This window comes from Schistocerca gregaria, chromosome 6 (genome assembly GCF_023897955.1).
Source record: "Schistocerca gregaria isolate iqSchGreg1 chromosome 6, iqSchGreg1.2, whole genome shotgun sequence".
Lineage (NCBI taxonomy): Eukaryota > Metazoa > Arthropoda > Insecta > Orthoptera > Acrididae > Schistocerca > Schistocerca gregaria.
In genome coordinates, this window is record NC_064925.1 from 18,561,255 (window position 1) to 18,572,771 (window position 11,517).

General features: G+C 26.0%; 1 long non-coding RNA gene across 1 annotated transcript in view; it reads right to left on the minus strand.

The window, feature by feature from the left end:
- Positions 1 to 602: 602 nt before the first annotated feature.
- LOC126278627 (uncharacterized) overlaps positions 603 to 11,517 on the minus strand; it is a 61,970-nt gene continuing 51,055 nt past the window's right edge. The window contains exon 2 of the long non-coding RNA XR_007550735.1: positions 603 to 969. This is a non-coding gene — a long non-coding RNA (uncharacterized LOC126278627). The remainder of the gene's footprint in view (positions 970 to 11,517) is intronic.

An 11,517-nucleotide genomic window follows, 5' to 3' on the forward strand; every position in this document is an offset into this window, starting at 1 on the left:
TATATTTACCAGGGTACTATTAGTTAAGGTCTTTAAACCCAAAGAATTTGGCGGTATCTCATTCCATTCAGAGGAACCTACCCCATGATTGATAATACACGATTTACTCTACTTAATTTATTAGTTTGTATATCTCCGTTATCAGAGAATCTTTTTAGAGTTATAATTCTCAAGATTTATAATTATAAAATATTTCAGGTCAAGGTGCAGCTTATAGTTAAGAGGAGGTGGGTTACAATAGATTTTTGTTTATAACGAATTTGATAGTGAAATACTGTTAATGAAGGTGGATTTGATAGTAATTTAATTTATTTAATTTAACTGATATTGGCTCTGAGATGTGTACACATCGCCCGTCGCTCTCATTATTGATTATTCTATTTTATTTTAAAGTAGCTTCAATTTAGATGAGATAAGTCGTAACATAGTAGATGTACTGGAAAGTGTATCTAAGAAGAGTTTGAAGATATAACTTATTAGTAAAGTGTTTCATTTACACTGAAAATTTTTCTGTGCAAATCAGGATATCTTGATTATTTATTTTATTATATTTATTTTTTGTTTATTTAATTATTTAATATAAATAATTTTATTGTATTTTTGTCTTAGTATATTTTATAGAATTGATTTTTTAAATTATAGTTTATTGGTAATGTAAGTGTTTTATGAAATATTATTTTAAATTTTTTTAAGTAGATTTTATTTATTGTACCTTTTGTATCAGGGTTTATCAAAATTTTAGTATTTATTTTACTTGCCTCGATTTGGGTTGATTTATAAATAATTTATAGTTAATGTATCATAATTATTATTAAATTATTTATAGAAATGAGATGTTAATCGTTTCCCAAGATATCTAGTTTCTTAAGAAAAAATTTAATTTTTTAAAGTTATTTGTTTTTATTTAATTTTTTAAGTAAAAATATTAACTTATTTATTCTTTAAGGGATAAGCTTTGAAGTTAATAACCTACAATTTATTTTATAAAAATATAATAGTAAGCTTTAAACCAGCTATCTTTAAGATTACGTTTTAGTTCATTATTTTTTATTTTGATTTTATAAATATTTTAGGTTTTTTATTAAGATTATTAATTTAATTTTAAAATTATTGTAATAATGATAGAATTAGTATATTTATTTGTATGAAATTTTTACCTTGTGAACTTATTATAAGGAACTAGGCAAAATTGATTTCCGCCTGTTTATCAAAAACATGTCCTCTTGTTTATATTTTGAGGTCTGGCCTGCTCACTGAGCGTATTTTTAAAGAGCCGCGGTATTTTGACCGTGCAAAGGTAGCATAATCATTAGTCTCTTAATTAGTGGCTGGAATGAATGGCTTGACGAGAAATCAACTGTCTCTTAATAAATTTTTGAATTTAACTTTTGAGTCAAAAGGCTTAAATTCTTCTTTAGGACGAGAAGACCCTATAGAGCTTGACATTTTACTTTTATATAGTTTTTTGTTTGTCTTTCTATATTTAATGATGATGTTTTGTTGGGGTGACATGAAGAATAGATAAACTCTTCATTATTATATCATTTATTTATGTTTGTTATTTTGATCCATAATTTATGATCATAAGATTAAGTTACCTTAGGGATAACAGCGTAATTGTTTTTGAGAGCTCATATCGACAAAGCAGATTGCGACCTCGATGTTGGATTAAGAAAAATTTTGGGTGCAGGAGCCCAATGATTAGGTCTGTTCGACCTTTAAATTCTTACATGATCTGAGTTCAGACCGGCGTGAGCCAGGTCGGTTTCTATCCTAAGATTGTTAATCCATATTAGTACGAAAGGACCATATGGTTAAAATATTTTTTGTTATATTGATTAATATTAATTTATTTACTATTTTGACAGATTAATGTGTTGAATTTAGAATTCATTTATGTAGATTTTTTCTACAAATAGTATTGATACTTTATGATTTATTTATATTTATTTTGAATTTTCTTTTATTGGTTATTTGTGTTTTAATTAGTGTTGCCTTTTTAACTTTATTAGAGCGTAAGGTTTTAGGTTATATTCAGATTCGAAAGGGTCCAAATAAGGTAGGTTTTGTTGGAATTCCTCAGCCATTTAGAGATGCTATTAAGTTAATTTGTAAGGAGCAGCCAATTCCTATTATATCTAATTACCTACTTTATTATTTTTCCCCTGTTTTTAATTTAATGATTTCTTTAGCCGTTTGAGTAATTTTTCCTTATTTAACTTATATGTGTTCTTTTTCTTATGGATTTTTATTTTTTTTATGTTGTACTAGATTAGGTGTTTATACTGTTATAATTGCTGGTTGATCTTCTAATTCAAATTATTCATTATTAGGTTCTCTTCGTTCTGTTGCTCAAACAATTTCTTATGAAGTTAGTTTAGCTTTAATTTTATTGTCTTTAATTATTTTAATTGGTAGTTTTAATTTGTTTGATTTTATAAACTATCAGCTTTATTGTTGATTTATTATTATTTCTTTTCCTTTAGCTTTAGCTTGTTTTGCTTCTTGCTTAGCTGAAACTAATCGTACTCCTTTTGATTTTGCTGAAGGGGAATCTGAGTTAGTTTCAGGATTTAATATTGGGTATGGTGCGGGTGGTTTTACTTTAATTTTTTTAGCTGAATATACTAGAATTGTCTTCATAAGAATGTTATTGGCTTTAATTTTTTTGGGCGGTGATTTTTATTCTTTTATATTTTTTATTAAGCTTGCTATTATATCTTTTGGTTTTATTTGGGTTCGTGGAACATTACCACGGTTCCGTTATGATAAATTAATGTACTTAGCTTGAAAAAGTTTTTTACCTTTATCTTTGAATTTTTTTATTTTCTTTGTTGGTTTAAAGATTTTATTTATCTCATTTGTTTAGTGAAATTTTTTGAGAAAAGTTAATAGAAGAGTTAAATTTCTAATTTTATGTTTTCAAAACATATGCTTTTCCTAAGCTAATTAACTTTATTCCTTAATTAATTTATCTCATGCGTTTGCGACATGGACATTAATTAAGAAATATGTGAAGTAAATAATTGTTAAGATTTGACCTGTTATAATATAAGGTTCTTCAACAGGTCGTTTACCAATTCACGTTAGTAAGCATACAACAACTACTATAATTCAGAATAAAATTTGATTAATAGGGTAAAATTGAATGCCTCGGAATGGTGTTTTATTATAAAATGGTAAAATTATTAAGATTCTAATTGATAAAAATAATGCAATAACACCTCCTAACTTATTAGGGATAGATCGTAGAATTGCATATGCAAATAGGAAATATCATTCTGGTTGAATGTGAACTGGTGTTACTAATGGGTTGGCAGGTACAAAATTATCTGGATCTCCTAATAGGTAAGGATTAATTAAACATAGTATAATTAATAATGATGTTATTATTACAAATGTAATAGAATCCTTAAAGGTAAAGTATGGATGGAATGGAATTTTTTCAATATCTCCATTTAGTCCAAGAGGATTATTAGATCCTGTTTGGTGAAGAAAAAATAAATGAATTGCTGCTATAGCAGCAATAATAAATGGTAATACAAAATGGAATGTGAAGAATCGATTTAATGTTGCATTATCAACAGCGAATCCTCCTCATACTCATTGGACTAAATCTGTTCCTAAGTATGGGATTGCTGATAATAAATTAGTAATTACTGTTGTACCTCAAAAAGATATTTGGCCTCAGGGTAAGACATATCCTATAAATGCAGTTGCTATAACTAAAAATAAAATCACTGTACCAATTATACAGGAATGTATATATATATAAGATCCATAGTAAATTCCCCGTCCTACATGTAAGTAAATACAAATAAAAAATATAGATGCTCCATTTGCGTGTAAGGTTCGGATAATTCAACCATTATTTACGTCTCGGCAGATGTGTACTACACTACTGAATGCTATTTCAATATTTGATGTATAATGTATAGCTAAAAATAGTCCAGTTACGATTTGAATTACCAAACATAACCCTAATAGGGATCCAAAATTTCATCAAAAAGAAATATTTGTTGGGGCAGGTAAGTCAATTAAAGAGTTATTAATAATTTTAATTAAAGGATGTCTTAATCGTAAGGGTTTATTCATTAGTAATTATCTTATTTTACGAATAGGTCCCTGATTAATATTGGTGATTTTAACAACTGCTAGTAGTGCTAAAAATAAATAAATTATTATTATTATTGTAATAATGAATGTTGGTCTATTATATAATTTTTCTAAAGATATTGTTATTTCTTGATAATTGATTGAATTATCAATATTTATAGTTTCGGTGTTTTTGAAAAAGTCTATAAATATAGATATATCTAGAATAATTAATATTAATATGATAAATACTCACATTATTAATGTAATAATTATAGTGATTGATTTAGGCTGAAATATTTCGTTTGATGCAATTCTTGTAATGTAAATAAATAATACTAGTATACCACCAAGAAATGTTAAAAATAAAATATATGGTAATCAATATCTTTCTATTATTGTTCCTGTTATTAATCCAACTAGGAAGGTTTGAAGGATAATAAAAAGCATTATTGATATTGGGTGTCTTAAATTAATAAAATTAATATTTATTACATTTGATAATGATATAATTATTATTTTGATCATTTCAGGGGTTAGTTTATTTAAAATACTGGTTTTGGGGACTGATGATGGAAGCTTTTCCACCTCTCAAGTTTTAAATGTGGGGGCTGGACTTATTTCCGGTTTACAAGACCGGCGTTTTTTTTAAACTATTAAAACTAATGTTTATATTCTCTATTTTTACTTCTTTATTGATTTATTTTGCTGGTGTTTATGTTTTTTCTTCTAAACGTAAACATTTATTAATGGTTCTTTTGAGATTAGAATATATTGTTCTTTCTTTATTTATGTTAGTTATTGTTTTTCTTATTGAGTTTGATTATGATTATTTTTTTCCTGTTATTTTTTTAGTTTTTTCTGTTTGTGAGGGTGCTTTAGGTCTTTCTATTTTAGTTTCAATAATTCGTTCTCATGGTAATGATTTTTTTAATTCTTTTGGTTTATCTTTATGTTAAAGTATTTATTCATAACTATTTTTTTGATCCCTCTTTGTTTATTAAATAATTGTTGATGGTTGGTTCATTCTTTAATGTTTCTGTCGGGTTTTGTTTTTATAATTTGTGTTTATTCATATGCTGATTTGAATATAATTAGATATTATTTTGGTATTGATTATTTTTCTTTTAGTTTAATTTTACTTAGTTTTTGGATTTGTTCTTTAATAATCACTGCTAGAGGTTCAGTTTATTTAAGTTCATATCATTCTAATTTTTTTTGTTTTTATGGTTTTGATTTTAATAATTATGCTTTATTGTTCATTTGCTAGTTTAAGTCTTCTTTCTTTTTATATTTTTTTTTGAGGCTAGATTAGTTCCTACTTTACTTTTAATTTTGGGTTGGGGTTATCAACCTGAGCGTTTGCAGGCTGGTGTTTATTTAATTTTTTATACTTTGGTTGCTAGATTACCTTTATTATTAGTTTTATTTAAGGTTTATGATTTTTCTAATACTTTATATTTTCCTTTATTGGTTGATTTTGGTTCTTATTATTTTATGTTTTATGTATTTATAATTTTGGCTTTTTTTAGTTAAGATACCTATGTTTTTGGTTCATTTATGACTTCCTAAGGCTCATGTAGAGGCCCCTATTTCAGGTAGAATAATTCTTGCTGGTGTTTTATTAAAGTTAGGTGGTTATGGTATTTTTCGTGTTATAAAGGTTATTTCTTATTTGGGTTTAAAGTTTAATTATTTTTGATTGTCTTTAGGTTTATCTGGGGGTGTTATTGTAAGATTTATTTGTTTTCGTCAGGTTGATTTAAAGTCTTTAATTGCATATTCTTCTGTTGCTCATATAAGAATGGTTATTGGTGGATTGATGACTATGAATTGATGAGGTTGTGTAGGTTCTCTTTCTCTAATGGTTGGTCATGGTTTATGTTCTTCTGGTTTATTTTGTTTATCTAATATTATTTATGAACGTTTAGGTAGACGAAGATTATTAATTAACAAGGGTATAATTAATTTGATGCCAAGAATGGCTTTATGATGATTTCTTTTAAGATCATCAAATATGGCTGCTCCTCCTTCTTTAAATTTGGTAGGTGAAATTAGATTATTAAATAGAATTATATCTTGATCTTCTTTTAGATTCTTTGCTTTGATTTTTTTATCTTTTTTTAGAGCTGTTTATACTTTGTATATATATTCTTATTCTCAGCATGGGAATTATTATTCTGGTGTTTATACTTGTTCTCTTGGTTATTTTCGTGAATATCATCTTTTACTTTTACATTGATTGCCTTTAAATATTCTCTGTTTAAAGGGTGAATATTTCTTTGTTTAGTTTGCTTAAGTATTTTAATTAAAAATATTGTTTTGTGGAATCAATGATATGAAGTTTTTCATCTTAGGCCGTGAATTTATTTTCTATTTGTTCTTTGAGTTTTTTTTCTTTGTTTATTTCGAGAACTATAATTTTTATTTTAGGTATTTATTATTTAATAATTGATTATAGAGTTTTTGTTGGGTGAGAGCTTTTCAATTTAAATGGTTCTATAGTTGTTATAACTTTAATTTTGGATTGAATATCTCTTATTTTTATATCTTTTGTTATATATATTTCTTCTTTGGTTATTTATTATAGAGAGGATTATATATCTGGTGAAAAGAATATAAATCGTTTTATTATTATTGTTTTAATATTTATTCTTTCTATAGGTTTTTTAATTATTAGTCCTAATTTAATTAGAATTTTATTAGGTTGAGATGGTTTAGGTTTAGTTTCTTATTGTTTAGTTATTTATTATCAAAATGTAAAATCTTATAGTGCTGGTATATTAACTGCACTTTCTAATCGTATTGGTGATGTTGCTATTTTAATTTCTATTGCATGAATGTTAAATTTTGGTGGTTGAAATTATATTTATTATTATGATTTTATTTCTAATTCTTTTGAAATAAAGCTCATTACTATATTAATTGTTTTAGCAGCTATAACTAAGAGAGCTCAGATTCCTTTCTCTTCATGACTTCCTGCTGCTATAGCAGCTCCTACTCCTGTTTCTGCTTTAGTTCATTCTTCTACTCTTGTTACTGCTGGTGTTTATTTATTAATTCGTTTTAGACCAATATTGGATACTTATAATTGTGGTTGATTTTTACTTTTAATTGGTTGTATAACTATATTTATGGCTGGATTGGGCGCTAATTTTGAGTTTGATTTAAAGAAGATTATTGCTCTTTCTACTTTAAGACAACTTGGTTTAATAATAAGAATTTTGGCTATAGGTTATCCAAAGCTTGCATTTTTTCATTTATTGGCTCATGCTTTATTTAAGGCATTATTATTTATATGTGCAGGTTCAATAATTCATAATTTGAAGGATTCTCAGGATATTCGTTTTATAGGATCAATTGTTAATTTCATACCTTTAACTTCAGTTTGTTTTAATGTTTCTAGTTTATCTTTGTGTGGAATACCTTTTTTAGCGGGATTTTATTCAAAGGATTTAATTCTTGAGATGGTTTGTTTAAGATGAATTAATTGTTAAATTTTTTTTCTTTATTTTTTTTCTACTGGTTTAACTGCTTCTTATTCTTTTCGTTTGTTTTATTATTCAATATCTGGTGATAATAATTTTTATTCTAGATTTTCTTTTGATGATAAGGGTTATTATATTTCATTTGGAATAATTGGTCTATTGTTTGTTGCTGTTTTTGGTGGTAGTCTTTTATCTTGATTAATTTTTCCTATTCCTCATGTGATTGCTTTACCTTATTATTTAAAGTTTTTAACTATTACAGTTGTTATTTTAGGTGCTTATTTAGGTTATCTTATTTCTAATTTTGATTTTTCTCATAATTTATTTTCTTTAAGTATACTTTCTTTTGTTAGATTTGCTGGTTCTATATGATTTATACCTTTTCTTTCAACTAAGTTTATTAGATATATTCCTTTAAAAATAGGTTATTATTCATCTAAGTCATTTGATTATGGTTGAGGTGAATTACTTGGTGGTCAAGGTTTATATAGATTATTTATTTATTTAATTGGTTATATTCAAGGGTGATATGATTCTAATTTCAAGATTTATCTTTTAACTTTTATTTTTTGAATATTTATTTTGGTAATATTGTTTTTCGTTTACTTAAATAGCTTATAATTAGAGCGTGACACTGATGATGTTAAGGAAGTATTTTTACTTTTAAGTATTTATAAATATAGATATATTATTTTTACAGTGAAAATGTAATGTTTTATTTAAACTATATAAATTTTAGAAATGTTAACGGAGTTTAACCGCTAATATAAAAAGTTAGCAGCTTTCATATTGGCTTTACATTTCCTTAATTGGAACTATTATAGTTCAATTATATTATTAACAGTAATACGCCTCTTTTTGGCTTCAATTAATAAGAATAAGGGTAGTACATACCAATCTTCCAGGTCGAAACTGACTGCAATATTTCGCTTCTTATTCTATTTAAGGTTGATTGATAATATCAATACTTTTTGAATGCAACCCAAATGTTATATTTAACTACAACCCTTTATTCTGCTCATTGTAATGCTCCTTGGTTTCATTCATGGTATAGTCCTCCTAATAGAACTAGAATAAAAAATATTGTTGATACTGTTCAGATTATAATGTCTGAAGTTTTAAAAATAATTACAATTGGTAGAATTAGTGCAATTTCTACATCAAAAATTAAAAAGATTACTGCGATTAGGAAGAATCGTATTGAGAATGGTATTCGTGCTGATCTTTTTGGATCAAACCCACATTCAAATGGTGATCTTTTTTCTCGATCATTAATTAATTTTTTTGATAGTGTTGTTGCCAGGATTATAACAATTATTGGAATAATAAATCTAATGAAAACACTTGTTGATAGAATTAGAATTGTTTTTCTTGATTTATATCAAGCTTTCTGATTGGAAGTCAAATGTACTATTTATACTAGAGAAACAATTATCTACCTCATCAATAAATAGAGATATATAAGAATAATCATACTACATCTACGAAGTGTCAGTATCATGCTGCTGCTTCAAATCCAAAGTGATGTCTTGGTGAAAATTGATTTATTGAGTGTCGAAGTAGACATGTTGATAAAAAGATTGTTCCAATAATTACGTGTAAACCATGGAATCCTGTTGCAACAAAGAATGTTGATCCATAAACTGCATCTGCAATGGTAAAAGGTGCTTCTCAATATTCATATGCTTGAAGTATTGTAAAGTATAGTCCTAATAACACTGTGAAGAATAATCCTTGTAGTGCTTGAGTATGATTAGATTCCATTAAACTATGATGTGCTCATGTTACTGTTACTCCTGATGCTAAAAGAATAGCTGTATTAAGTAATGGAATTTGTATAGGGTTAAAGGGTTGAATTCCTATTGGTTATAAATAATTATATTAATTATAATATTTTATATTTAAATTAATAATTTTATTTATTATATCCAATTATAATAATATTAAATATTAAATTACATATTATTATATATATTATATTATAATAACCTATTTTAAGCTAAAAACATAAGTAGCTATAATCCTAGGTAAATAATTGCATTAAAATAATCAATTGATAATGGTAAGATTAACTTATAATACTTTAATTTCAATTAAATGTTATATATTAATATAAATTATTTATTATATATATATATATATAAAATAAAATGAGCAGGATAAATTAATCCTAATTAAACAAAATAATACATAAAAGAATTTCAAAAAAAAACTTTCGATTTATATATTAAATAAATGAAGTGCCTGATTAAAGGGTTACCTTGATAGGGTAAATAAAGTAAATAAAATTACCTTCATTAAAATTACATAAGATGGAATTAAACTACCTCCTTTAGTATCAAAAACTAACGTGCATCATACACCTTAATGTGAAAAGGTAAGCTAAACAAGCTAATGGGTTCATACCCCATTTATAGAGGTATCAATCCTCTCCTTTTTAATGACCAACAACTCTACAAAACTTCTCTTCCTATCAACATTAATGATAGGAACGATCCTGTCCATTTCATCAAATTCCTGATTTGGGGTTTGAATAGGACTTGAGATCAACTTACTTTCATTTATTCCGCTCCTAACAAGAAATAAAAATATAATAATAAATGAATCATCAATTAAATATTTTATTGTCCAAGCAATAGCATCGACAATATTATTATTTTCAATTTTGCTGATTCAAATAAAATATCCCATGGGATGGGAAACAGAATTTATCCCATCAATAATAATTAGATCTAGACTATTATTAAAGATTGGAGCTGCACCTTCCCATTTCTGATTTCCAGAAGTTATAGGAGCATCAAGATGAAATAATTGTTTAACATTAATAACATGACAAAAAATCGCCCCAATAATGGTCTTATCTTATTGTATTCAATTAAGAACTTTTATTTGAACAATTATTATCTTAAGAATTATTATTGGGGCAATAGGAGGTTTAAATCAAACATCCTTACGACAACTTTTAGCATATTCATCAATCAGACATCTAGGTTGAATAATTAGATCATTAACAGTCAGAGAAAACATCTGAGAACTATACTTCATTATTTACTCACTATTAAGATTAAGTATAGTTTTATTATTTAAGCAAATAAATTTATTTTTCATAAATCAAATTTATTCAGCCAGAAATATAAAAACCGAAATTAAATTCATAATATTCTTATCTTTATTATCTTTGGGTGGACTACCACCATTCCTTGGATTCTTACCAAAATGAATTGTAATACAATCATTAATAGAAAACAATATAACAACTATTATAACTATTATAGTTATATTAACTACAATTACACTCTACTACTATATACGTATTAGATTCTCAGCTCTAATTATATCATACACAGAAAATTCGTGATCTATAAAGATAAAGTCCCAAAAATCAAGAATCATTCTTCCTATAACAGTAATAATTTCAACAATAGGATTGATTTCAACATCAACCTTAATTTCATTATACTAAGGACTTAAGTTAATCAAACTAATAACCTTCAAAGTTATAATTAAAAGAATAATCTTTTAGGCCTTAGTAAAATTTTACACCTCTAGAATTGCAGTCTAGAATCATAATTGAATATAAGACCTAAATATGATAAGAGAGAAAACATCTCATAAGTAGATTTACAGTCTACCACCTAAAATTCAGCCATCTTACCGCAAAAATGATTATTCTCAACAAACCATAAGGACATTGGTACTTTATACTTCATATTTGGAGCATGAGCAGGAATAGTAGGAACATCAATAAGAATACTTATTCGTGCTGAACTTGGCCAACCCGGATCTCTAATTGGGGATGACCAGATTTATAATGTTATTATTACAGCTCACGCATTCGTAATAATTTTCTTTATAGTAATACCTATTATAATTGGTGGATTTGGTAATTGACTTGTTCCACTAATAATTGGTGCACCAGATATAGCATTTCCAC